The sequence below is a fragment of the Mycteria americana genome, chromosome 2, assembly GCF_035582795.1.
Source record: "Mycteria americana isolate JAX WOST 10 ecotype Jacksonville Zoo and Gardens chromosome 2, USCA_MyAme_1.0, whole genome shotgun sequence".
Classification (NCBI taxonomy): Eukaryota; Metazoa; Chordata; class Aves; order Ciconiiformes; family Ciconiidae; genus Mycteria; species Mycteria americana.
The window spans coordinates 61,793,236-61,821,132 of NC_134366.1; positions in this window are offsets into that span (position 1 = coordinate 61,793,236).

Sequence of the window (27,897 nt, forward strand, 5' to 3'; positions counted from 1 at the left end):
CAGTGCCCGGCAGTGAAATTGGAAACGTCCAGAGATTGCGCCCACAGGAAAGCTGCCAGCACTGAAAGCTGTAGCTGGTTTTCACTGTCCCTTGGAACTGCATTCGCTGCCACACAGACATTCGCGCTCTACAAAAGCTTTGCTAGGTAATGGGGCAACACTCTGTATCTCTCTCTGGCAGAGCCCGGCTGCCAAATTGGAAACGTCCAGAGATTGCGCCCACAGGAAAGCTGCCAGCACTGAAAGCTGTAGCTGGTTTTCACTGTCCCTTGGAACTACATTCGCTGCCACACAGACATTCGCGCCCTAATAAAGCTTTGCTAGGAAATGGGGCAACACTCTCTATGTCTCTCTCCCAGTGCCCGGCAGTGAAAATGGAAACGTCCAGAGATTGCGCCCACAGGAAAGCTGCCAGCACTGAAAGCTGTAGCTGGTTTTCACTGTCCCTTGGAACTGCTTTCGCTGCCACACAGACATTCACGCTTTACAAAAGCTTTGCTAGGTAATGGGGCAACACTCTGTATCTCTCTCTGGCAGAGCCCGGCATTGAAATTGGAAACGTCCAGAGCTTGCGCCCACAGGAAAGCTGCCAGCACTGAAAGCTGTAGCTGGTTTTCACTGTCCCTTGGAACTGCATTCGCTGCCACACAGACATTCGCGCTCTACAAAAGCTTTGCTAGGTAATGGGGCAACACTCTGTATCTCTCTCTGGCAGAGCCCGGCATTGAAATTGGAAACGTCCAGAGCTTGCGCCCACAGGAAAGCTGCCAGCACTGGAAGCTGTAGCTGGTTTTCACTGTCCCTTGGAACTGCATTCGCTGCCACACAGACATTCGCGCCCTACTAAAGCTTTGCTAGGAAATGGGGCAACACTCTCTATGTCTCTCTCCCAGTGCCCGGCAGTGAAAATGGAAACGTCCAGAGATTGCGCCCACAGGAAAGCTGCCAGCACTGAAAGCTGTAGCTGGTTTTCACTGTCCGTAGGAACTGCTTTCGCTGCCACACAGACATTCGCGCCCTACTAAAGCTTTGCTAGGTAATGGGGCAACACGCTGTATGACTCTCTGACAGAGCCCGGCTGCCAAATTGGAAACGTCCAGAGATTGCGCCCACAGGAAAGCTGCCAGCACTGAAAGCTGTAGCTGGTTTTCACTGTCCCTTGGAACTGCATTCGCTGCCACACAGACATTCGCGCTCTACTAAAGCTTTGCTAGGTAATGGGGCAACACTCTGTTTGACTCTCTCCCAGTGCCAGGCAGTGAAATTGGAAACGGCCAGAGATTGCGCCCACAGGAAAGCTGCCAGCACTGAAAGCTGTAGCTGATTTTCACTGTCCCTTGGAACTGCATTCGCTGCCACACAGACATTCGCGCTCTACAAAAGATTTGCTAGGTAATGGGGCAACACTCTGTATTTCTCTCTGGCAGAGCCCGGCAGTGAAATTGGAAACGTCCAGAGACTGCGCCCACAGGAAAGCTGCCAGCACTGAAAGCTGTAGCTGGTTTTCACTCTCCCTTGGAACTGCATTCGCTGCCACACAGACGTTTGCGCTCTACAAAAGCTTTGCTAGGTAATGGGGCAACACGCTGTATGACTCTCTCCCAGTGCCCGGCAGTGAAATTGGAAACGTCCAGAGATTGCGCCCACAGGAAAGCTGCCAGCACTGAAAGCTGTAGCTGGTTTTCACTGTCCCTTGGAACTGAATTCGCTGCCACACAGACATTCGGCCTCTACAAAAGCTTTGCTAGGTAATGGGCCAACAGTCTGTATCTCTCTCTGACAGAGCCCGGCATTGAAATTGGAAACGTCCAGAGATTGCGCCGACAGGAAAGCTGCCTGCACTGAAAGCTGTAGCTGGTTTTCACTGTCCCTTGGAACTGCATTCGCTGCCACACAGACATTCGCGCTCTACTAAAGCTTTGCTAGGTAATGGGGCAACACTCTGTTTGACTCTCTCCCAGTGCCAGGCAGTGAAATTGGAAACGTGCAGAGATTGCGCCCACAGGAAAGCTGCCAGCACTGAAAGCTGTAGCTGGTTTTCACTGTCCCTTGGAACTGCATTCGCTGCCACACAGACATTCGCGCTCTACAAAAGCTTTGCTAGGTCATGGGGCAACACTCTGTTTGACTCTCTCCCAGTGCCTGGCAGTGAAATTGGAAACGTCCAGAGCTTGCGCCCACAGGAAAGCTGCCAGCACTGAAAGCTGTAGCTGATTTTCACTGTCCCTTGGAACTGCATTCGCTGCCACACAGACATTCGCGCTCTACAAAAGAATTGCTAGGTAATGGGGCAACACTCTGTATCTCTCTCTGACAGAGTCCGGCATTGAAATTGGAAACGTCCAGAGATTGCGCCCACAGGAAAGCTGCCAGGACTGAAAGCTGTAGCTGATTTTCACTGTCCCTTGGAACTGCATTCGCTGCCACACAGACATTCGCGCTCTACAAAAGATTTGCTAGGTAATGGGGCAACACTCTGTATTTCTCTCTGGCAGAGCCCGGCAGTGAAATTGGAAACGTCCAGAGACTGCGCCCACAGGAAAGCTGCCAGCACTGAAAGCTGTAGCTGGTTTTCACTCTCCCTTGGAACTGCATTCGCTGCCACACAGACGTTTGCGCTCTACAAAAGCTTTGCTAGGTAATGGGGCAACACGCTGTATGACTCTCTCCCAGTGCCAGGCAGTGAAATTGGAAACGTCCAGAGATTGCGCCCACAGGAAAGCTGCCAGCACTGAAAGCTGTAGCTGGTTTTCACTGTCCCTTGGAACTGCATTCGCTGCCACACAGACATTCGCGCTCTACTAAAGCTTTGCTAGGTAATGGGGCAACACTCTGTATCTCTCTCTGACAGAGCCCGGCTGCCAAATTGGAAACGTCCAGAGCTTGCGCCCACAGGAAAGCTGCCAGCACTGAAAGCTGTAGCTGGTTTTCACTCTCCCTTGGAACTGCATTCGCTGCCACACAGACATTCGCGCTCTACAAAAGCTTTGCTAGGTAATGGGGCAACACTCTGTTTGACTCTCTCCCAGTGCCAGGCAGTGAAAATGGAAACGTTCAGAGATTGCGCCCACAGGAAAGCTGCCAGCACTGAAAGCTGTAGCTGGTTTTCACTCTCCCTTGGAACTGCATTCGCTGCCACACAGACATTTGCGCTCTACAAAAGCTTTGCTAGGTAATGGGGCAACACGCTGTATGACTCTCTCCCAGTGCCCGGCAGTGAAATTGGAAATGTCCAGAGATTGCGCCCACAGGAAAGCTGCCAGCACTGAAAGCTGTAGCTGGTTTTCACTGTCCCTTGGAACTGCATTCGCTGCCACACAGACATTCGCTCCCTACTAAAGCTTTGCTAGGTAATGGGGCAACACTCTGTTTGACTCTCTCCCAGTGCCAGGCAGTGAAATTGGAAACGTTCAGAGATTGCGCCCACAGGAAAGCAGCCAGCACTGAAAGCTGTAGCTGGTTTTCACTCTCCCTTGGAACTGCATTCGCTGCCACACAGACATTTGCGCTCTACAAAAGCTTTGCTAGGTAATGGGGCAACACGCTGTATGACTCTCTGACTGAGCCCGGCTGCCAAATAGGAAACGTCCAGAGATTGCGCCCACAGGAAAGCTGCCAGCACTGAAAGCTGTAGCTGATTTTCACTGTCCCTTGGAACTGCATTCGCTGCCACACAGACATTCGCGCTCTACAAAATCTTTGCTAGGTAATGGGGCAACACTCTGTATCTCTCTCTGACAGAGCCCGGCATTGAAATTGGAAACGTCCAGAGATTGCGCCCACAGGAAAGCTGCCAGCACTGAAAGCTGTAGCTGGTTTTCACTGTCGCTTGGAACTGCATTCGCTGCCACACAGACATTCGCGCCCTACTAAAGCTTTGCTAGGTAATGGGGCAACACGCTGTATGACTCTCTGACAGAGCCCGGCTGCCAAATTGGAACCGTCCAGAGCTTGCGCCCACAGGAAAGCTGCCAGCACTGAAAGCTGTAGCTGGTTTTCACTGTCCCTTGGAACTGCATTCGCTGCCACACAGACATTTGCGCTCTACTAAAGCTTTGCTAGGTAATGGGGCAACACGATGTATGACTCTCTCCCAGTGCCCGGCAGTGAAATTGGAAAGGTCCAGAGATTGCGCCCACAGGAAAGCTGCCAGCACTGAAACCTGTAGCTGGTTTTCACTGTCCCTTGGAACTGCATTCGCTGCCACACAGACATTCGCGCCCTACTAAAGCTTTGCTAGGTAATGGGGCAACACGCTGTATGACTCTCTGACAGAGCCCGGCTGCCAAATTGGAAACGTCCAGAGATTGCGCCCACAGGAAAGCTGCCAGCACTGAAAGCTGTAGCTGGTTTTCACTGTCCCTTGGAACTGCATTCGCTGCCACACAGACATTCGCGCTCTACTAAAGCTTTGCTAGGTAATGGGGCAACACGCTGTATGACTCTCTGACAGAGCCCGGCTGCCAAATTGGAAACGTCCAGAGATTGCGCCCACAGGAAAGCTGCCAGCACTGAAAGCTGTAGCTGGTTTTCACTGTCCCTTGGAACTGCATTCGCTGCCACACAGACATTCGCGCCCTACTAAAGCTTTGCTAGGAAATGGGGCAACACTCTCTATGTCTCTCTCCCAGTTCCCGGCAGTGAAAATGGAAACGTCCAGAGATTGCGCCCACAGGAAAGCTGCCAGCACTGAAAGCTGTAGCTGGTTTTCACTGTCCCTTGGAACTGCTTTCGCTGCCACACAGACATTCGCGCTCTACAAAAGCTTTGCTAGGTAATGGGGCAACACGCTGTATGACTCTCTGACAGAGCCCGGCTGCCAAATTGGAAACGTCCAGAGATTGCGCCCACAGGAAAGCTGCCAGCACTGAAAGCTGTAGCTGGTTTTCACTGTCCCTTGGAACTGCATTCGCTGCCACACAGACATTCGCGCTCTACTAAAGCTTTGCTAGGTAATGGGGCAACACTCTGTTTGACTCTCTCCCAGTGCCCGGCAGTGAAATTGGAAACGTCCAGAGATTGCGCCCAAAGGAAAGCTGCCTGCACTGAAAGCTGTAGCTGGTTTTCACTCTCCCTTGGAACTGCATTCGCTGCCACACAGACATTTGCGCTCTACAAAAGCTTTGCTAGGTAATGGGGCAACACGCTGTATGACTCTCTCCCAGTGCCCGGCAGTGAAATTGGAAACGTCCAGAGATTGCGCCCACAGGAAAGCTGCCAGCACTGAAAGCTGTAGCTGGTTTTCACTGTCCCTTGGAACTGCATTCGCTGCCACACAGACATTCGCGCTCTACAAAAGCTTTACTAGGTAATGCGGCAACACTCTGTATCTCTCTCTGGCAGAGCCCGGCTGCCAAATTGGAAACGTCCAGAGATTGCGCCCACAGGAAAGCTGCCAGCACTGAAAGCTGTAGCTGGTTTTCACTGTCCCTTGGAACTGCATTCGCTGCCACACAGACATTCGCGCTCTACAAAAGCTTTGCTAGGTAATGGGGCAACACTCTGTATCTCTCTCTGGCAGAGCCCGGCATTGAAATTGGAAACGTCCAGAGCTTGCGCCCACAGGAAAGCTGCCAGCACTGGAAGCTGTAGCTGCTTTTCACTGTCCCTTGGAACTGCATTCGCTGCCACACAGACATTCGCGCCCTACTAAAGCTTTGCTAGGAAATGGGGCAACACTCTCTATGTCTCTCTCCCAGTTCCCGGCAGTGAAAATGGAAACGTCCAGAGATTGCGCCCACAGGGAAGCTGCCAGCACTGAAAGCTGTAGCTGGTTTTCACTGTCCCTTGGAACTTCTTTCGCTGCCACACAAACATTCGCGCTCTACAAAAGCTTTGCTAGGTAATGGGGCAACACGCTGTATGACTCTCTGACAGAGCCCGGCTGCCAAATTGGAAACGTCCAGAGATTGCGCCCACAGGAAAGCTGCCAGCACTGAAAGCTGTAGCTGGTTTTCACTGTCCCTTGGAACTGCATTCGCTGCCACACAGACATTCGCGCTCTACTAAAGCTTTGCTAGGTAATGGGGCAACACTCTGTTTGACTCTCTCCCAGTGCCCGGCAGTGAAATTGGAAACGTCCAGAGATTGCGCCCAAAGGAAAGCTGCCTGCACTGAAAGCTGTAGCTGGTTTTCACTCTCCCTTGGAACTGCATTCGCTGCCACACAGACATTTGCGCTCTACAAAAGCTTTGCTAGGTAATGGGGCAACACGCTGTATGACTCTCTCCCAGTGCCCGGCAGTGAAATTGGAAACGTCCAGAGATTGCGCCCACAGGAAAGCTGCCAGCACTGAAAGCTGTAGCTGGTTTTCACTGTCCCTTGGAACTGCTTTCGCTGCCACACAGACATTCGCGCTCTACAAAAGCTTTGCTAGGTAATGGGGCAACACTCTGTATCTCTCTCTGGCAGAGCCCGGCTGCCAAATTGGAAACGTCCAGAGATTGCGCCCACAGGAAAGCTGCCAGCACTGAAAGCTGTAGCTGGTTTTCACTGTCCCTTGGAACTGCATTCGCTGCCACACAGACATTCGCGCTCTACTAAAGCTTTGCTAGGTAATGGGGCAACACTCTGTTTGACTCTCTCCCAGTGCCTGGCAGTGAAATTGGAAACGTCCAGAGCTTGCGCCCACAGGAAAGCTGCCAGCACTGAAAGCTGTAGCTGATTTTCACTGTCCCTTGGAACTGCATTCGCTGCCACACAGACATTCGCGCTCTACAAAAGAATTGCTAGGTAATGGGGCAACACTCTGTATCTCTCTCTGACAGAGCCCGGCATTGAAATTGGAAACGTCCAGAGATTGCGCACACAGGAAAGCTGCCAGCACTGAAAGCTGTAGCTGATTTTCACTGTCCCTTGGAACTGCATTCGCTGCCACACAGACATTCGCGCTCTACAAAAGATTTGCTAGGGAATGGGGCAACACTCTGTATTTCTCTCTGGCAGAGCCCGGCAGTGAAATTGGAAACGTCCAGAGACTGCGCCCACAGGAAAGCTGCCAGCACTGAAAGCTGTAGCTGGTTTTCACTGTCCCTTGGAACTGCATTCGCTGCCACACAGACATTTGCGCTCTACAAAAGCTTTGCTAGGTAATGGGGCAACACGCTGTATGACTCTCTCCCAGTGCCCGGCAGTGAAATTGGAAACGTCCAGACCTTGCGCCCACAGGAAAGCTGCCAGCACTGAAAGCTGTAGCTGGTTTTCACTGTCCCTTGGAACTGCATTCGCTGCCACACAGACATTCGCGCTCTACAAAAGCTTTGCTAGGTAATGGGGCAACACTCTGTATCTCTCTCTGACAGAGCCCGGCTGCCAAATTGGAAACGTCCAGAGATTGCGCCCACAGGAAAGCTGCCAGCACTGAAAGCTGTAGCTGGTTTTCACTCTCCCTTGGAACTGCATTCGCTGCCACACAGACATTCGCGCTCTACAAAAGCTTTGCTAGGTAATGGGGCAACACTCTGTTTGACTCTCTCCCAGTGCCAGGCAGTGAAAATGGAAACGTCCAGAGATTGCGCCCACAGGAAAGCTGCCAGTACTGAAAGCTGTAGCTGGTTTTCACTCTCCCTTGGAACTGCATTCGCTGCCACACAGACATTTGCGCTCTACTAAAGCTTTTCTAGGTAATGGGGCAACACGCTGTATGACTCTCTCCCAGTGCCAGGCAGTGAAATTGGAAACGTCCAGATATTGCGCCCACAGGAAACCTGTCAGCACTGAAAGCTGTAGCTGGTTTTCAGTGTCCCTTGGAACTGCATTCGCTGCCACACAGACATTCGCGCTCTACAAAAGCTTTACTAGGTAATGGGGCAACACTCTGTTTGACTCTCTCCCAGTGCCAGGCAGTGAAATTGGAAACGTTCAGAGATTGCGCCCACAGGAAAGCTGCCAGCACTGAAAGCTGTAGCTGGTTTTCACTCTCCCTTGGAACTGCATTCGCTGCCACACAGACATTTGCGCTCTACAAAAGCTTTGCTAGGTAATGGGGCAACACGCTGTATGACTCTCTCCCAGTGCCCGGCAGTGAAATTGGAAATGTCCAGAGATTGCGCCCACAGGAAAGCTGCCAGCACTGAAAGCTGTAGCTGGTTTTCACTGTCCCTTGGAACTGCATTCGCTGCCACACAGACATTCGCGCCCTACTAAAGCTTTGCTAGGTAATGGGGCAACACGCTGTATGACTCTCTGACAGAGCCCGGCTGCCAAATTGGAAACGTCCAGAGATTACGCCCACAGGAAAGCTGCCAGCACTGAAAGCTGTAGCTGGTTTTCACTGTCCCTTGGAACTGCATTCGCTGCCACACAGACATTCGCGCTCTACTAAAGCTTTGCTAGGTAATGGGGCAACACTCTGTTTGACTCTCTCCCAGTGCCATGCAGTGAAATTGGAAACGTTCAGAGATTGCGCCCACAGGAAAGCTGCCTGCACTGAAAGCTGTAGCTGGTTTTCACTCTCCCTTGGAACTGCATTCACTGCCACACAGACATTTGCGCTCTACAAAAGCTTTGCTAGGTAATGGGGCAACACGCTGTATGACTCTCTCCCAGTGCCCGGCAGTGAAATTGGAAACGTCCAGAGATTGCGCCCACAGGAAAGCTGCCAGCACTGAAAGCTGTAGCTGGTTTTCACTGTCCCTTGGAACTGCATTCGCTGCCACACAGACATTCGCGTTCTACAAAAGCTTTGCTAGGTAATGGGGCAACACGCTGTATGACTCTCGGACAGAGCCCGGCTGCCAAATTGGAAACGTCCAGAGCTTGCGCCCACAGGAAAGCTGCCAGCACTGAAAGCTGTAGCTGGTTTTCACTGTCCCTTGGAACTGCATTCGCTGCCACACAGACATTCGCGCTCTACTAAAGCTTTGCTAGGTAATGGGGCAATACGCTGTATGACTCTCTCCCAGTGCCAGGCAGTGAAATTGGAAACGTTCAGAGATTGCGCCCACAGGAAAGCTGCCTGCACTGAAAGCTGTAGCTGGTTTTCACTGTCCCTTGGAACTCCATTCGCTGCCACACAGACATTTGCACTCTACAAAAGCTTTGCTAGGTAATGGGGCAACACGCTGTATGACTCTCTCCCAGTGCCCGGCAGTGAAATTGGAAACGTCCAGAGATTGCGCCCACAGGAAAGCTGCCAGCACTGAAAGCTGTAGCTGGTTTTCACTCTCCCTTGGAACTGCATTCGCTGCCACACAGACATTTGCGCTCTACAAAAGCTTTGCTAGGTAATGGGGCAACACGCTGTATGACTCTCTGACAGAGCCCGGCTGCCAAATTGGAAACGTCTAGAGATTGCGCCCACAGGAAAGCAGCCAGCACTGAAAGCTGTAGCTGCTTTTCACTGTCCCTTGGAACTGAATTCGCTGCCACACAGACATTCGCGCTCTACACAAGCTTTGCTAGGTAATGGGCCAACAGTCTGTATCTCTCTCTGACAGAGCCCGGCATTGAAATTGGAAACGTCCAGAGATTGCGCCCACAGGAAAGCTGCCAGCACTGAAAGCTGTAGCTGGTTTTCACTGTCCCTTGGAACTGCATTCGCTGCCACACAGACATTCGCGCTCTACTAAAGCTTTGCTAGGTAATGGGGCAACACTCTGTTTGACTCTCTCCCAGTGCCAGGCAGTGAAATTGGAAACGTTCAGAGATTGCGCCCACAGGAAAGCAGCCAGCACTGAAAGCTGTAGCTGGTTTTCACTCTCCCTTGGAACTGCATTCGCTGCCACACAGACATTTGCGCTCTACAAAAGCTTTGCTAGGTAATGGGGCAACACGCTGTATGACTCTCTCCCAGTGCCCGGCAGTGAAATTGGAAACGTCCAGAGACTGCGCCCACAGGAAAGCTGCCAGCACTGAAAGCTGTGGCTGGTTTTCACTGTCCCTTGGAACTGCATTCGCTGCCACACAGACATTCGCGCTCTACAAAAGCTTTGCTAGGTAATGGGGCAACACTCTGTTTGACTCTCTCCCAGTGCCTGGCAGTGAAATTGGAAACGTCCAGAGCTTGCGCCCACAGGAAAGCTGCCAGCACTGAAAGCTGTAGCTGATTTTCACTGTCCCTTGGAACTGCATTCGCTGCCACACAGACATTCGCGCTCTACAAAAGAATTGCTAGGTAATGGGGCAACACTCTGTATCTCTCTCTGACAGAGTCCGACATTGAAATTGGAAACGTCCAGAGATTGCGCCCACAGGAAAGCTGCCAGCACTGAAAGCTGTAGCTGATTTTCACTGTCCCTTGGAACTGCATTCGCTGCCACACAGACATTCGCGCTCTACAAAAGATTTGCTAGGTAATGGGGCAACACTCTGTATTTCTCTCTGGCAGAGCCCGGCAGTGAAATTGGAAACGTCCAGAGACTGCGCCCACAGGAAAGCTGCCAGCACTGAAAGCTGTAGCTGGTTTTCACTCTCCCTTGGAACTGCATTCGCTGCCACACAGACGTTTGCGCTCTACAAAAGCTTTGCTAGGTAATGGGGCAACACGCTGTATGACTCTCTCCCAGTGCCAGGCAGTGAAATTGGAAACGTCCAGAGATTGCGCCCACAGGAAAGCTGCCAGCACTGAAAGCTGTAGCTGGTTTTCACTGTCCCTTGGAACTGCATTCGCTACCACACAGACATTCGCGCTCTACAAAAGCTTTACTAGGTAATGGGGCAACACTCTGTATCTCTCTCTGGCAGAGCCCGGCTGCCAAATTGGAAACGTCCAGAGATTGCGCCCACAGGAAAGCTGCCAGCACTGAAAGCTGTAGCTGGTTTTCACTGTCCCTTGGAACTACATTCGCTGCCACACAGACATTCGCGCCCTACTAAAGCTTTGCTAGGAAATGGGGCAACACTCTCTATGTCTCTCTCCCAGTGCCCGGCAGTGAAAATGGAAACGTCCAGAGATTGCGCCCACAGGAAAGCTGCAAGCACTGAAAGCTGTAGCTGGTTTTCACTGTCCCTTGGAACTGCTTTCGCTGCCACACAGACATTCACGCTTTACAAAAGCTTTGCTAGGTAATGGGGCAACACTCTGTATCTCTCTCTGGCAGAGCCCGGCATTGAAATTGGAAACGTCCAGAGCTTGCGCCCACAGGAAAGCTGCCAGCACTGAAAGCTGTAGCTGGTTTTCACTGTCCCTTGGAACTGCATTCGCTGCCACACAGACATTCGCGCTCTACAAAAGCTTTGCTCGGTAATGGGGCAACACGCTGTATGACACTCTGCCAGCGCCCGGCAGTGAAATTGGAAACGTCCAGAGATTGCGCCCACAAGAAAGCAGCCAGCACTGAAAGCTGTAGCTGGTTTTCACTGTCCCTTGGAACTGCATTCGCTGCCACACAAACATTCGCGCTCTACTAAAGCTTTGCTAGGTAATGGGGCAACACTCTGTTTGACTCTCTCCCAGTGCCAGGCAGTGAAATTGGAAACGTTCAGAGATTGCGCCCACAGGAAAGCAGCCAGCACTGAAAGCTGTAGCTGGTTTTCACTCTCCCTTGGAACTGCATTCGCTGCCACACAGACATTTGCGCTCTACAAAAGCTTTGCTAGGTAATGGGGCAACACGCTGTATGACTCTCTCCCAGTGCCCGGCAGTGAAATTGGAAACGTCCAGAGACTGCGCCCACAGGAAAGCTGCCAGCACTGAAAGCTGTAGCTGGTTTTAACTGTCCCTTGGAACTGCATTCGCTGCCACACAGACATTCGCGCTCTACAAAAGCTTTGCTAGGTAATGGGGCAACACGCTGTATGACTCTCTGACAGAGCCCGGCTGCCAAATTGGAAACGTCCAGAGATTGCGCCCACAGGAAAGCTGCCAGCACTGAAAGCTGTAGCTGGTTTTCACTGTCCCTTGGAACTGCATTCGCTGCCACACAGACATTCGCGCTCTACTAAAGCTTTGCTAGGTAATGGGGCAACACTCTGTTTGACTCTCTCCCAGTGCCAGGCAGTGAAATTGGAAACGTTCAGAGATTGCGCCCACAGGAAAGCTGCCTGCACTGAAAGCTGTAGCTGGTTTTCACTCTCCCTTGGAACTGCATTCGCTGCCACACAGACATTTGCGCTCTACAAAAGCTTTGCTAGGTAATGGGGCAACACTCTTTTTGACTCTCTCCCAGTGCCAGGCAGTGAAATTGGAAACGTCCAGAGATTGCGCCCACAGGAAAGCTGCCAGCACTGAAAGCTGTAGCTGGTTTTCACTGTCCCTTGGAACTGCATTCGCTGCCACACAGACATTCGCGCCCTACTAAAGCTTTGCTAGGTAATGGGGCAACACGCTGTATGACTCTCTGACAGAGCCCGGCTGCCAAATTGGAAACGTCCAGAGATTGCGCCCACAGGAAAGCAGCCAGCACTGAAAGCTGTAGCTGGTTTTCACTCTCCCTTGGAACTCCATTCGCTGCCACACAGACATTCGCGCTCTACAAAAGCTTTGCTAGGTAATGGGGCAACACTCTGTTTGACTCTCTCCCAGTGCCAGGCAGTGAAAATGGAAACGTCCAGAGATTGCGCCCACAGGAAAGCTGCCAGCACTGAAAGCTGTAGCTGGTTTTCACTCTCCCTTGGAACTGCATTCGCTGCCACACAGACATTCGCGCTCTACAAAAGCTTTGCTAGGTAATGGGGCAACACTCTGTATCTCTCTCTGGCAGAGCCCGGCATTGAAATTGGAAACGTCCAGATATTGCGCCCACAGGAAAGCTGTCAGCACTGAAAGCTGTAGCTGGTTTTCAGTGTCCCTTGGAACTGCATTCGCTGCCACACAGACATTCGCGCTCTACAAAAGCTTTACTAGGTAATGCGGCAACACTCTGTATCTCTCTCTGGCAGAGCCCGGCTGCCAAATTGGAAACGTCCAGAGATTGCGCCCACAGGAAAGCTGCCAGCACTGAAAGCTGTAGCTGGTTTTCACTGTCCCTTGGAACTGCATTCGCTGCCACACAGACATTAGCGCTCTACAAAAGCTTTGCTAGGTAATGGGGCAACACTCTGTATCTCTCTCTGGCAGAGCCCGGCATTGAAATTGGAAACGTCCAGAGCTTGCGCCCACAGGAAAGCTGCCAGCACTGGAAGCTGTAGCTGCTTTTCACTGTCCCTTGGAACTGCATTCGCTGCCACACAGACATTCGCGCCCTACTAAAGCTTTGCTAGGAAATGGGGCAACACTCTCTATGTCTCTCTCCCAGTTCCCGGCAGTGAAAATGGAAACGTCCAGAGATTGCGCCCACAGGAAAGCTGCCAGCACTGAAAGCTGTAGCTGGTTTTCACTGTCCCTTGGAACTGCTTTCGCTGCCACACAGACATTCGCGCTCTACAAAAGCTTTGCTAGGTAATGGGGCAACACGCTGTATGACTCTCTGACAGAGCCCGGCAGCCAAATTGGAAACGTCCAGAGATTGCGCCCACAGGAAAGCTGCCAGCACTGAAAGCTGTAGCTGGTTTTCACTGTCCCTTGGAACTGCATTCGCTGCCACACAGACATTCGCGCTCTACTAAAGCTTTGCTAGGTAATGGGGCAACACTCTGTTTGACTCTCTCCCAGTGCCCCGCAGTGAAATTGGAAACGTCCAGAGATTGCGCCCAAAGGAAAGCTGCCTGCACTGAAAGCTGTAGCTGGTTTTCACTCTCCCTTGGAACTGCATTCGCTGCCACACAGACATTTGCGCTCTACAAAAGCTTTGCTAGGTAATGGGGCAACACGCTGTATGACTCTCTCCCAGTGCCCGGCAGTGAAATTGGAAACGTCCAGAGATTGCGCCCACAGGAAAGCTGCCAGCACTGAAAGCTGTAGCTGGTTTTCACTGTCCCTTGGAACTGCATTCGCTGCCACACAGACATTCGCGCTCTACAAAAGCTTTACTAGGTAATGCGGCAACACTATGTATCTCTCTCTGGCAGAGCCCGGCTGCCAAATTGGAAACGTCCAGAGATTGCGCCCACAGGAAAGCTGCCAGCACTGAAAGCTGTAGCTGGTTTTCACTGTCCCTTGGAACTGCATTCGCTGCCACACAGACATTCGCGCTCTACAAAAGCTTTGCTAGGTAATGGGGCAACACTCTGTATCTCTCTCTGGCAGAGCCCGGCATTGAAATTGGAAACGTCCAGAGCTTGCGCCCACAGGAAAGCTGCCAGCACTGGAAGCTGTAGCTGCTTTTCACTGTCCCTTGGAACTGCATTCGCTGCCACACAGACATTCGCGCCCTACTAAAGCTTTGCTAGGAAATGGGGCAACACTCTCTATGTCTCTCTCCCAGTGCCCGGCAGTGAAAATGGAAACGTCCAGAGATTGCGCCCACAGGAAAGCTGCCAGCACTGAAAGCTGTAGCTGGTTTTCACTGTCCCTTGGAACTGCTTTCGCTGCCACACAGACATTTGCGCTCTACAAAAGCTTTGCTAGGTAATGGGGCAACACTCTTTTTGACTCTCTCCCAGTGCCAGGCAGTGAAATTGGAAACGTCCAGAGATTGCGCCCACAGGAAAGCTGCCAGCACTGAAAGCTGTAGCTGGTTTTCACTGTCCCTTGGAACTGCATTCGCTGCCACACAGACATTCGCGCCCTACTAAAGCTTTGCTAGGTAATGGGGCAACACGCTGTATGACTCTCTGACAGAGCCCGGCTGCCAAATTGGAAACGTCCAGAGATTGCGCCCACAGGAAAGCAGCCAGCACTGAAAGCTGTAGCTGGTTTTCACTCTCCCTTGGAACTGCATTCGCTGCCACACAGACATTCGCGCTCTACAAAAGCTTTGCTAGGTAATGGGGCAACACTCTGTATCTCTCTCTGGCAGAGCCCGGCATTGAAATTGGAAACGTCCAGATATTGCGCCCACAGGAAAGCTGTCAGCACTGAAAGCTGTAGCTGGTTTTCAGTGTCCCTTGGAACTGCATTCGCTGCCACACAGACATTCGCGCTCTACAAAAGCTTTACTAGGTAATGCGGCAACACTCTGTATCTCTCTCTGGCAGAGCCCGGCTGCCAAATTGGAAACGTCCAGAGATTGCGCCCACAGGAAAGCTGCCAGCACTGAAAGCTGTAGCTGGTTTTCACTGTCCCTTGGAACTGCATTCGCTGCCACACAGACATTCGCGCTCTACTAAAGCTTTGCTAGGTAATGGGGCAACACTCTGTTTGACTCTCTCCCAGTGCCCCGCAGTGAAATTGGAAACGTCCAGAGATTGCGCCCAAAGGAAAGCTGCCTGCACTGAAAGCTGTAGCTGGTTTTCACTCTCCCTTGGAACTGCATTCGCTGCCACACAGACATTTGCGCTCTACAAAAGCTTTGCTAGGTAATGGGGCAACACGCTGTATGACTCTCTCCCAGTGCCCGGCAGTGAAATTGGAAACGTCCAGAGATTGCGCCCACAGGAAAGCTGCCAGCACTGAAAGCTGTAGCTGGTTTTCACTGTCCCTTGGAACTGCATTCGCTGCCACACAGACATTCGCGCTCTACAAAAGCTTTACTAGGTAATGCGGCAACACTCTGTATCTCTCTCTGGCAGAGCCCGGCTGCCAAATTGGAAACGTCCAGAGATTGCGCCCACAGGAAAGCTGCCAGCACTGAAAGCTGTAGCTGGTTTTCACTGTCCCTTGGAACTGCATTCGCTGCCACACAGACATTCGCGCTCTACAAAAGCTTTGCTAGGTAATGGGGCAACACTCTGTATCTCTCTCTGGCAGAGCCCGGCATTGAAATTGGAAACGTCCAGAGCTTGCGCCCACAGGAAAGCTGCCAGCACTGGAAGCTGTAGCTGCTTTTCACTGTCCCTTGGAACTGCATTCGCTGCCACACAGACATTCGCGCCCTACTAAAGCTTTGCTAGGAAATGGGGCAACACTCTCTATGTCTCTCTCCCAGTGCCCGGCAGTGAAAATGGAAACGTCCAGAGATTGCGCCCACAGGAAAGCTGCCAGCACTGAAAGCTGTAGCTGGTTTTCACTGTCCCTTGGAACTGCTTTCGCTGCCACACAGACATTCGCGCTCTACTAAAGCTTTGCTAGGTAATGGGGCAACACTCTTTTTGACTCTCTCCCAGTGCCAGGCAGTGAAATTGGAAACGTCCAGAGATTGCGCCCAAAGGAAAGCTGCCTGCACTGAAAGCTGTAGCTGGTTTTCACTCTCCCTTGGAACTGCATTCGCTGCCACACAGACATTTGCGCTCTACAAAAGCTTTGCTAGGTAATGGGGCAACACTCTGTTTGACTCTCTCCCAGTGCCAGGCAGTGAAAATGGAAACGTCCAGAGATTGCGCCCACAGGAAAGCTGCCAGTACTGAAAGCTGTAGCTGGTTTTCACTCTCCCTTGGAACTGCATTCGCTGCCACACAGACATTTGCGCTCTACTAAAGCTTTTCTAGGTAATGGGGCAACACGCTGTATGACTCTCTCCCAGTGCCAGGCAGTGAAATTGGAAACGTCCAGATATTGCGCCCACAGGAAACCTGTCAGCACTGAAAGCTGTAGCTGGTTTTCAGTGTCCCTTGGAACTGCATTCGCTGCCACACAGACATTCGCGCTCTACAAAAGCTTTACTAGGTAATGGGGCAACACTCTGTTTGACTCTCTCCCAGTGCCAGGCAGTGAAATTGGAAACGTTCAGAGATTGCGCCCACAGGAAAGCTGCCAGCACTGAAAGCTGTAGCTGGTTTTCACTCTCCCTTGGAACTGCATTCGCTGCCACACAGACATTTGCGCTCTACAAAAGCTTTGCTAGGTAATGGGGCAACACGCTGTATGACTCTCTCCCAGTGCCCGGCAGTGAAATTGGAAATGTCCAGAGATTGCGCCCACAGGAAAGCTGCCAGCACTGAAAGCTGTAGCTGGTTTTCACTGTCCCTTGGAACTGCATTCGCTGCCACACAGACATTCGCGCCCTACTAAAGCTTTGCTAGGTAATGGGGCAACACGCTGTATGACTCTCTGACAGAGCCCGGCTGCCAAATTGGAAACGTCCAGAGATTACGCCCACAGGAAAGCTGCCAGCACTGAAAGCTGTAGCTGGTTTTCACTGTCCCTTGGAACTGCATTCGCTGCCACACAGACATTCGCGCTCTACTAAAGCTTTGCTAGGTAATGGGGCAACACTCTGTTTGACTCTCTCCCAGTGCCATGCAGTGAAATTGGAAACGTTCAGAGATTGCGCCCACAGGAAAGCTGCCTGCACTGAAAGCTGTAGCTGGTTTTCACTCTCCCTTGGAACTGCATTCACTGCCACACAGACATTTGCGCTCTACAAAAGCTTTGCTAGGTAATGGGGCAACACGCTGTATGACTCTCTCCCAGTGCCCGGCAGTGAAATTGGAAACGTCCAGAGATTGCGCCCACAGGAAAGCTGCCAGCACTGAAAGCTGTAGCTGGTTTTCACTGTCCCTTGGAACTGCATTCGCTGCCACACAGACATTCGCGTTCTACAAAAGCTTTGCTAGGTAATGGGGCAACACGCTGTATGACTCTCGGACAGAGCCCGGCTGCCAAATTGGAAACGTCCAGAGCTTGCGCCCACAGGAAAGCTGCCAGCACTGAAAGCTGTAGCTGGTTTTCACTGTCCCTTGGAACTGCATTCGCTGCCACACAGACATTCGCGCTCTACTAAAGCTTTGCTAGGTAATGGGGCAATACGCTGTATGACTCTCTGACAGAGCCCGGCTGCCAAATTGGAAACGTCCAGAGATTGCGCCCACAGGAAAGCTGCCAGCACTGAAAGCTGTAGCTGGTTTTCACTGTCCCTTGGAACTGCATTCGCTGCCACACAGACATTCGCGCTCTACTAAAGCTTTGCTAGGTAATGGGGCAACACTCTGTTTGACTCTCTCCCAGTGCCAGGCAGTGAAATTGGAAACGTTCAGAGATTGCGCCCACAGGAAAGCTGCCTGCACTGAAAGCTGTAGCTGGTTTTCACTCTCCCTTGGAACTCCATTCGCTGCCACACAGACATTTGCACTCTACAAAAGCTTTGCTAGGTAATGGGGCAACACGCTGTATGACTCTCTCCCAGTGCCCGGCAGTGAAATTGGAAACGTCCAGAGATTGCGCCCACAGGAAAGCTGCCAGCACTGAAAGCTGTAGCTGGTTTTCACTCTCCCTTGGAACTGCATTCGCTGCCACACAGACATTTGCGCTCTACAAAAGCTTTGCTAGGTAATGGGGCAACACGCTGTATGACTCTCTGACAGAGCCCGGCTGCCAAATTGGAAACGTCCAGAGATTGCGCCCACAGGAAAGCAGCCAGCACTGAAAGCTGTAGCTGCTTTTCACTGTCCCTTGGAACTGAATTCGCTGCCACACAGACATTCGCGCTCTACACAAGCTTTGCTAGGTAATGGGCCAACAGTCTGTATCTCTCTCTGACAGAGCCCGGCATTGAAATTGGAAACGTCCAGAGATTGCGCCCACAGGAAAGCTGCCAGCACTGAAAGCTCTAGCTGGTTTTCACTGTCCCTTGGAACTGCATTCGCTGCCACACAGACATTCGCGCTCTACTAAAGCTTTGCTAGGTAATGGGGCAACACTCTGTTTGACTCTCTCCCAGTGCCAGGCAGTGAAAATGGAAACGTCCAGAGATTGCGCCCACAGGAAAGCAGCCAGCACTGAAAGCTGTAGCTGGTTTTCACTCTCCCTTGGAACTGCATTCGCTGCCACACAGACATTTGCGCTCTACAAAAGCTTTGCTAGGTAATGGGGCAACACGCTGTATGACTCTCTCCCAGTGCCCGGCAGTGAAATTGGAAACGTCCAGAGACTGCGCCCACAGGAAAGCTGCCAGCACTGAAAGCTGTGGCTGGTTTTCACTGTCCCTTGGAACTGCATTCGCTGCCACACAGACATTCGCGCTCTACAAAAGCTTTGCTAGGTAATGGGGCAACACTCTGTTTGACTCTCTCCCAGTGCCTGGCAGTGAAATTGGAAACGTCCAGAGCTTGCGCCCACAGGAAAGCTGCCAGCACTGAAAGCTGTAGCTGATTTTCACTGTCCCTTGGAACTGCATTCGCTGCCACACAGACATTCGCGCTCTACAAAAGAATTGCTAGGTAATGGGGCAACACTCTGTATCTCTCTCTGACAGAGTCCGACATTGAAATTGGAAACGTCCAGAGATTGCGCCCACAGGAAAGCTGCCAGCACTGAAAGCTGTAGCTGATTTTCACTGTCCCTTGGAACTGCATTCGCTGCCACACAGACATTCGCGCTCTACAAAAGATTTGCTAGGGAATGGGGCAACACTCTGTATTTCTCTCTGGCAGAGCCCGGCAGTGAAATTGGAAACGTCCAGAGACTGCGCCCACAGGAAAGCTGCCAGCACTGAAAGCTGTAGCTGGTTTTCACTCTCCCTTGGAACTGCATTCGCTGCCACACAGACGTTTGCGCTCTACAAAAGCTTTGCTAGGTAATGGGGCAACACGCTGTATGACTCTCTCCCAGTGCCAGGCAGTGAAATTGGAAACGTCCAGAGATTGCGCCCACAGGAAAGCTGCCAGCACTGAAAGCTGTAGCTGGTTTTCACTGTCCCTTGGAACTGCATTCGCTACCACACAGACATTCGCGCTCTACAAAAGCTTTACTAGGTAATGGGGCAACACTCTGTATCTCTCTCTGGCAGAGCCCGGCTGCCAAATTGGAAACGTCCAGAGATTGCGCCCACAGGAAAGCTGCCAGCACTGAAAGCTGTAGCTGGTTTTCACTGTCCCTTGGAACTACATTCGCTGCCACACAGACATTCGCGCCCTACTAAAGCTTTGCTAGGAAATGGGGCAACACTCTCTATGTCTCTCTCCCAGTGCCCGGCAGTGAAAATGGAAACGTCCAGAGATTGCGCCCACAGGAAAGCTGCCAGCACTGAAAGCTGTAGCTGGTTTTCACTGTCCCTTGGAACTGCTTTCGCTGCCACACAGACATTCACGCTTTACAAAAGCTTTGCTAGGTAATGGGGCAACACTCTGTATCTCTCTCTGGCAGAGCCCGGCAGTGAAATTGGAAACGTCCAGAGCTTGCGCCCACAGGAAAGCTGCCAGCACTGAAAGCTGTAGCTGGTTTTCACTGTCCCTTGGAACTGCATTCGCTGCCACACAGACATTCGCGCTCTACAAAAGCTTTGCTAGGTAATGGGGCAACACTCTGTATCTCTCTCTGGCAGAGCCCGGCATTGAAATTGGAAACGTCCAGAGCTTGCGCCCACAGGAAAGCTGCCAGCACTGGAAGCTGTAGCTGGTTTTCACTGTCCCTTGGAACTGCATTCGCTGCCACACAGACATTCGCGCCCTACTAAAGCTTTGCTAGGAAATGGGGCAACACTCTCTATGTCTCTCTCCCAGTGCCCGGCAGTGAAAATGGAAACGTCCAGAGATTGCGCCCACAGGAAAGCTGCCAGCACTGAAAGCTGTAGCTGGTTTTCACTGTCCGTAGGAACTGCTTTCGCTGCCACACAGACATTCGCGCCCTACTAAAGCTTTGCTAGGTAATGGGGCAACACGCTGTATGACTCTCTGACAGAGCCCGGCTGCCAAATTGGAAACGTCCAGAGATTGCGCCCACAGGAAAGCTGCCAGCACTGAAAGCTGTAGCTGGTTTTCACTGTCCCTTGGAACTGCATTCGCTGCCACACAGACATTCGCGCTCTACTAAAGCTTTGCTAGGTAATGGGGCAACACTCTGTATTTCTCTCTGGCAGAGCCCGGCAGTGAAATTGGAAACGTCCAGAGACTGCGCCCACAGGAAAGCTGCCAGCACTGAAAGCTGTAGCTGGTTTTCACTCTCCCTTGGAACTGCATTCGCTGCCACACAGACGTTTGCGCTCTACAAAAGCTTTGCTAGGTAATGGGGCAACACGCTGTATGACTCTCTCCCAGTGCCCGGCAGTGAAATTGGAAACGTCCAGAGATTGCGCCCACAGGAAAGCTGCCAGCACTGAAAGCTGTAGCTGGTTTTCACTGTCCCTTGGAACTGCATTCGCTGCCACACAGACATTCGCGCTCTACAAAAGCTTTGCTAGGTAATGGGGCAACACGCTGTATGACTCTCTGACAGAGCCCGGCAGAGAAATTGGAAACGTCCAGAGATTGCGCCCACAGGAAAGCAGCCAGCACTGAAAGCTGTAGCTGGTTTTCACTGTCCCTTGGAACTGCATTCGCTGCCACACAGACATTCGCGCTCTACTAAAGCTTTGCTAGGTAATGGGGCAACACTCTGTTTGACTCTCTCCCAGTGCCAGGCAGTGAAATTGGAAACGGCCAGAGATTGCGCCCACAGGAAAGCTGCCAGCACTGAAAGCTGTAGCTGATTTTCACTGTCCCTTGGAACTGCATTCGCTGCCACACAGACATTCGCGCTCTACAAAAGATTTGCTAGGTAATGGGGCAACACTCTGTATTTCTCTCTGGCAGAGCCCGGCAGTGAAATTGGAAACGTCCAGAGACTGCGCCCACAGGAAAGCTGCCAGCACTGAAAGCTGTAGCTGGTTTTCACTCTCCCTTGGAACTGCATTCGCTGCCACACAGACGTTTGCGCTCTACAAAAGCTTTGCTAGGTAATGGGGCAACACGCTGTATGACTCTCTCCCAGTGCCCGGCAGTGAAATTGGAAACGTCCAGAGATTGCGCCCACAGGAAAGCTGCCAGCACTGAAAGCTGTAGCTGGTTTTCACTGTCCCTTGGAACTGCATTCGCTGCCACACAGACATTCGCGCTCTACAAAAGCTTTGCTAGGTAATGGGGCAACACGCTGTATGACTCTCTGACAGAGCCCGGCAGAGAAATTGGAAACGTCCAGAGATTGCGCCCACAGGAAAGCAGCCAGCAGTGAAAGCTGTAGCTGGTTTTCACTGTCCCTTGGAACTGCATTCGCTGCCACACAGACATTCGCGCTCTACTAAAGCTTTGCTAGGTAATGGGGCAACACTCTGTTTGACTCTCTCCCAGTGCCAGGCAGTGAAATTGGAAACGTGCAGAGATTGCGCCCACAGGAATGCTGCCTGCACTGAAAGCTGTAGCTGGTTTTCACTCTCCCTTGGAACTGCATTCGCTGCCACACAGACATTTGCGCTCTACAAAAGCTTTGCTAGGTAATGGGGCAACACGCTGTATGACTCTCTCCCAGTGCCCGGCAGTGAAATTGGAAACGTCCAGAGATTGCGCCCACAGGAAAGCTGCCAGCACTGAAAGCTGTAGCTGGTTTTCACTGTCCCTTGGAACTGCATTCGCTGCCACACAGACATTCGCGCTCTACAAAAGCTTTGCTAGGTAATGGGGCAACACTCTGTTTGACTCTCTCCCAGTGCCTGGCAGTGAAATTGGAAACGTCCAGAGCTTGCGCCCACAGGAAAGCTGCCAGCACTGAAAGCTGTAGCTGATTTTCACTGTCCCTTGGAACTGCATTCGCTGCCACACAGACATTCGCGCTCTACAAAAGAATTGCTAGGTAATGGGGCAACACTCTGTATCTCTCTCTGACAGAGTCCGGCATTGAAATTGGAAACGTCCAGAGATTGCGCCCACAGGAAAGCTGCCAGCACTGAAAGCTGTAGCTGATTTTCACTGTCCCTTGGAACTGCATTCGCTGCCACACAGACATTCGCGCTCTACAAAAGATTTGCTAGGTAATGGGGCAACACTCTGTATTTCTCTCTGGCAGAGCCCGGCAGTGAAATTGGAAACGTCCAGAGACTGCGCCCACAGGAAAGCTGCCAGCACTGAAAGCTGTAGCTGGTTTTCACTCTCCCTTGGAACTGCATTCGCTGCCACACAGACGTTTGCGCTCTACAAAAGCTTTGCTAGGTAATGGGGCAACACGCTGTATGACTCTCTCCCAGTGCCAGGCAGTGAAATTGGAAACGTCCAGAGATTGCGCCCACAGGAAAGCTGCCAGCACTGAAAGCTGTAGCTGGTTTTCACTGTCCCTTGGAACTGCATTCGCTGCCACACAGACATTCGCGCTCTACTAAAGCTTTGCTAGGTAATGGGGCAACACTCTGTATCTCTCTCTGACAGAGCCCGGCTGCCAAATTGGAAACGTCCAGAGCTTGCGCCCACAGGAAAGCTGCCAGCACTGAAAGCTGTAGCTGGTTTTCACTCTCCCTTGGAACTGCATTCGCTGCCACACAGACATTCGCGCTCTACAAAAGCTTTGCTAGGTAATGGGGCAACACTCTGTTTGACTCTCTCCCAGTGCCAGGCAGTGAAAATGGAAACGTTCAGAGATTGCGCCCACAGGAAAGCTGCCAGCACTGAAAGCTGTAGCTGGTTTTCACTCTCCCTTGGAACTGCATTCGCTGCCACACAGACATTTGCGCTCTACAAAAGCTTTGCTAGGTAATGGGGCAACACGCTGTATGACTCTCTCCCAGTGCCCGGCAGTGAAATTGGAAATGTCCAGAGATTGCGCCCACAGGAAAGCTGCCAGCACTGAAAGCTGTAGCTGGTTTTCACTGTCCCTTGGAACTGCATTCGCTGCCACACAGACATTCGCTCCCTACTAAAGCTTTGCTAGGTAATGGGGCAACACGCTGTATGACTCTCTGACAGAGCCCGGCTGCCAAATTGGAAACGTCCAGAGATTGCGCCCACAGGAAAGCTGCCAGCACTGAAAGCTGTAGCTGGTTTTCACTCTCCCTTGGAACTGCATTCGCTGCCACACAGACATTCGCGCTCTACTAAAGCTTTGCTAGGTAATGGGGCAACACTCTGTTTGACACTCTCCCAGTGCCAGGCAGTGAAATTGGAAACGTTCAGAGATTGCGCCCACAGGAAAGCAGCCAGCACTGAAAGCTGTAGCTGGTTTTCACTCTCCCTTGGAACTGCATTCGCTGCCACACAGACATTTGCGCTCTACAAAAGCTTTGCTAGGTAATGGGGCAACACGCTGTGTGACTCTCTGACTGAGCCCGGCTGCCAAATAGGAAACGTCCAGAGATTGCGCCCACAGGAAAGCTGCCAGCACTGAAAGCTGTAGCTGATTTTCACTGTCCCTTGGAACTGCATTCGCTGCCACACAGACATTCGCGCTCTACAAAATCTTTGCTAGGTAATGGGGCAACACTCTGTATCTCTCTCTGACAGAGCCCGGCATTGAAATTGGAAACGTCCAGAGATTGCGCCCACAGGAAAGCTGCCAGCACTGAAAGCTGTAGCTGGTTTTCACTGTCGCTTGGAACTGCATTCGCTGCCACGCAGACATTCGCGCCCTACTAAAGCTTTGCTAGGTAATGGGGCAACACGCTGTATGACTCTCTGACAGAGCCCGGCTGCCAAATTGGAACCGTCCAGAGCTTGCGCCCACAGGAAAGCTGCCAGCACTGAAAGCTGTAGCTGGTTTTCACTGTCCCTTGGAACTGCATTCGCTGCCACACAGACATTTGCGCTCTACTAAAGCTTTGCTAGGTAATGGGGCAACACGATGTATGACTCTCTCCCAGTGCCCGGCAGTGAAATTGGAAAGGTCCAGAGATTGCGCCCACAGGAAAGCTGCCAGCACTGAAACCTGTAGCTGGTTTTCACTGTCGCTTGGAACTGCATTCGCTGCCACACAGACATTCGCGCCCTACTAAAGCTTTGCTAGGTAATGGGGCAACACGCTGTATGACTCTCTGACAGAGCCCGGCTGCCAAATTGGAAACGTCCAGAGATTGCGCCCACAGGAAAGCTGCCAGCACTGAAAGCTGTAGCTGGTTTTCACTGTCCCTTGGAACTGCATTCGCTGCCACACAGACATTCGCGCTCTACTAAAGCTTTGCTAGGTAATGGGGCAACACGCTGTATGACTCTCTGACAGAGCCCGGCTGCCAAATTGGAAACGTCCAGAGATTGCGCCCACAGGAAAGCTGCCAGCACTGAAAGCTGTAGCTGGTTTTCACTGTCCCTTGGAACTGCATTCGCTGCCACACAGACATTCGCGCCCTACTAAAGCTTTGCTAGGAAATGGGGCAACACTCTCTATGTCTCTCTCCCAGTTCCCGGCAGTGAAAATGGAAACGTCCAGAGATTGCGCCCACAGGAAAGCTGCCAGCACTGAAAGCTGTAGCTGGTTTTCACTGTCCCTTGGAACTGCTTTCGCTGCCACACAGACATTCGCGCTCTACAAAAGCTTTGCTAGGTAATGGGGCAACACGCTGTATGACTCTCTGACAGAGCCCGGCTGCCAAATTGGAAACGTCCAGAGATTGCGCCCACAGGAAAGCTGCCAGCACTGAAAGCTGTAGCTGGTTTTCACTGTCCCTTGGAACTGCATTCGCTGCCACACAGACATTCGCGCTCTACTAAAGCTTTGCTAGGTAATGGGGCAACACTCTGTTTGACTCTCTCCCAGTGCCCGGCAGTGAAATTGGAAACGTCCAGAGATTGCGCCCACAGGAAAGCTGCCAGCACTGAAAGCTGTAGCTGGTTTTCACTCTCCCTTGGAACTGCATTCGCTGCCACACAGACATTTGCGCTCTACAAAAGCTTTGCTAGGTAATGGGGCAACACGCTGTATGACTCTCTGACAGAGCCCGGCTGCCAAATTGGAAACGTCCAGAGATTGCGCCCACAGGAAAGCAGCCAGCACTGAAAGCTGTAGCTGCTTTTCACTGTCCCTTGGAACTGAATTCGCTGCCACACAGACATTCGCGCTCTACACAAGCTTTGCTAGGTAATGGGCCAACAGTCTGTATCTCTCTCTGACAGAGCCCGGCATTGAAATTGGAAACGTCCAGAGATTGCGCCCACAGGAAAGCTGCCAGCACTGAAAGCTCTAGCTGGTTTTCACTGTCCCTTGGAACTGCATTCGCTGCCACACAGACATTCGCGCTCTACTAAAGCTTTGCTAGGTAATGGGGCAACACTCTGTTTGACTCTCTCCCAGTGCCAGGCAGTGAAAATGGAAACGTCCAGAGATTGCGCCCACAGGAAAGCAGCCAGCACTGAAAGCTGTAGCTGGTTTTCACTCTCCCTTGGAACTGCATTCGCTGCCACACAGACATTTGCGCTCTACAAAAGCTTTGCTAGGTAATGGGGCAACACGCTGTATGACTCTCTCCCAGTGCCCGGCAGTGAAATTGGAAACGTCCAGAGACTGCGCCCACAGGAAAGCTGCCAGCACTGAAAGCTGTGGCTGGTTTTCACTGTCCCTTGGAACTGCATTCGCTGCCACACAGACATTCGCGCTCTACAAAAGCTTTGCTAGGTAATGGGGCAACACTCTGTTTGACTCTCTCCCAGTGCCTGGCAGTGAAATTGGAAACGTCCAGAGCTTGCGCCCACAGGAAAGCTGCCAGCACTGAAAGCTGTAGCTGATTTTCACTGTCCCTTGGAACTGCATTCGCTGCCACACAGACATTCGCGCTCTACAAAAGAATTGCTAGGTAATGGGGCAACACTCTGTATCTCTCTCTGACAGAGTCCGACATTGAAATTGGAAACGTCCAGAGATTGCGCCCACAGGAAAGCTGCCAGCACTGAAAGCTGTAGCTGATTTTCACTGTCCCTTGGAACTGCATTCGCTGCCACACAGACATTCGCGCTCTACAAAAGATTTGCTAGGTAATGGGGCAACACTCTGTATTTCTCTCTGGCAGAGCCCGGCAGTGAAATTGGAAACGTCCAGAGACTGCGCCCACAGGAAAGCTGCCAGCACTGAAAGCTGTAGCTGGTTTTCACTCTCCCTTGGAACTGCATTCGCTGCCACACAGACGTTTGCGCTCTACAAAAGCTTTGCTAGGTAATGGGGCAACACGCTGTATGACTCTCTCCCAGTGCCAGGCAGTGAAATTGGAAACGTCCAGAGATTGCGCCCACAGGAAAGCTGCCAGCACTGAAAGCTGTAGCTGGTTTTCACTGTCCCTTGGAACTGCATTCGCTACCACACAGACATTCGCGCTCTACAAAAGCTTTACTAGGTAATGGGGCAACACTCTGTATCTCTCTCTGGCAGAGCCCGGCTGCCAAATTGGAAACGTCCAGAGATTGCGCCCACAGGAAAGCTGCCAGCACTGAAAGCTGTAGCTGGTTTTCACTGTCCCTTGGAACTACATTCGCTGCCACACAGACATTCGCGCCCTACTAAAGCTTTGCTAGGAAATGGGGCAACACTCTCTATGTCTCTCTCCCAGTGCCCGGCAGTGAAAATGGAAACGTCCAGAGATTGCGCCCACAGGAAAGCTGCCAGCACTGAAAGCTGTAGCTGGTTTTCACTGTCCCTTGGAACTGCTTTCGCTGCCACACAGACATTCACGCTTTACAAAAGCTTTGCTAGGTAATGGGGCAACACTCTGTATCTCTCTCTGGCAGAGCCCGGCAGTGAAATTGGAAACGTCCAGAGCTTGCGCCCACAGGAAAGCTGCCAGCACTGAAAGCTGTAGCTGGTTTTCACTGTCCCTTGGAACTGCATTCGCTGCCACACAGACATTCGCGCTCTACAAAAGCTTTGCTAGGTAATGGGGCAACACTCTGTATCTCTCTCTGGCAGAGCCCGGCATTGAAATTGGAAACGTCCAGAGCTTGCGCCCACAGGAAAGCTGCCAGCACTGGAAGCTGTAGCTGGTTTTCACTGTCCCTTGGAACTGCATTCGCTGCCACACAGACATTCGCGCCCTACTAAAGCTTTGCTAGGAAATGGGGCAACACTCTCTATGTCTCTCTCCCAGTGCCCGGCAGTGAAAATGGAAACGTCCAGAGATTGCGCCCACAGGAAAGCTGCCAGCACTGAAAGCTGTAGCTGGTTTTCACTGTCCGTAGGAACTGCTTTCGCTGCCACACAGACATTCGCGCCCTACTAAAGCTTTGCTAGGTAATGGGGCAACACGCTGTATGACTCTCTGACAGAGCCCGGCTGCCAAATTGGAAACGTCCAGAGATTGCGCCCACAGGAAAGCTGCCAGCACTGAAAGCTGTAGCTGGTTTTCACTGTCCCTTGGAACTGCATTCGCTGCCACACAGACATTCGCGCTC